General features: G+C 42.7%; 1 pseudogene; it reads left to right on the forward strand.

Moving 5' to 3' along the window:
• Positions 1 to 106: 106 nt before the first annotated feature.
• On the forward strand, positions 107 to 787 carry LOC112039547 (arogenate dehydratase 3-like; annotated as a pseudogene).
• Positions 788 to 1,183: the final 396 nt, after the last annotated feature.

A 1,183-nucleotide genomic window follows, 5' to 3' on the forward strand; every position in this document is an offset into this window, starting at 1 on the left:
AAAAAAAAAAAAAAAAAAAAAAAACAACAACAACAACAACAACGACAACAACAACAACAGGCCGTCGACGAAGCCGTCAACTATTACAGACCTGTTGCTGGCTCCGATGCATGGGTCGCAGCTCTGGGTTGCTTACCAAGGTGTTCCCAGCACGTACTCTGAAGCCGCAACCAGAAAAGCTTACCCGAACTGTGAAGCCATTTCTTGTGACCAGTTCGAAATGGCTTTCCAAGCCATTGAGCTTTGGATTGCCAATCGAGTTGTGCTCCTAATCGAAAACTCACTTGGCGGCTCGATTCACAAAAACTACAACCTCTTACTCCGCCACCGCCTCCACATAGTCGGCGAGGTCCAATTACCAGTACACCACTGCCTCTTGGCTTTACCAAGGGTCCGAAAAGAGTACTTGACCCGATTCATCTCACACCCACAAGCCTTAGCTCAGTGTGAACTTACCCTCATGAAACTCGGCCTCAACATCGCACGTGAGGCAGTCTATGACACGGCCGGAGCGGACAAGTTCATCGCTGCCAACAACCTCCGTGATAGCCAACACACGCACCACGGGTCTCTACCAGATGAACATCTCGCCGACGAAATCTAGGATGGCTCAAGCAACGTGACCCGGTTCGTCATGCTGGCTCGAGAGCCCATAATGCCTCGTACCGACCGCCCATTCAAGATGAGCAATGTGTTTGTACACGACAAAGGGACCTCGGTCCTGTTCAAGGTCCTATTAGCGTTTGCGTTCAAGAACATCAACCTGACGAAGATCAAGTTGAGGCCACAAATCACACACCTTAATTCTAAAAAAAAAAAAAAAAAAAAAAAAAAGAAAAAAAAAGAAAAAAAGAAAAAAAAGGAAAACTCAATACATTAATGGTAGCCATAACTGTGATTTAACGAAATCCTGCATTGACAAAAATTGGAAGCTAGAGGACTGAATTAACAAAACTAAAAGTTAGAGGACTAAAATGAAAAATAGTGAAAGTTAGAGGGTCAGTTTTGCATTTTTTCCTAAATAAAATATCAACATCTATTTTAAAATATATATATATACACACATAATGGAACACTGTTCATGAGTCGTGAGGTGCTCGTCTTCTTCAACAACAAATTCTATTTTTTATAGAGCAAACACACTCATTAGTAACAGTTGAGAGAGATTGGGAATGACTCTTTA

The sequence above is a fragment of the Quercus suber genome, unplaced genomic scaffold, assembly GCF_002906115.3.
Source record: "Quercus suber isolate HL8 unplaced genomic scaffold, Cork oak 2.0 scaffold_743, whole genome shotgun sequence".
Lineage (NCBI taxonomy): Eukaryota > Viridiplantae > Streptophyta > Magnoliopsida > Fagales > Fagaceae > Quercus > Quercus suber.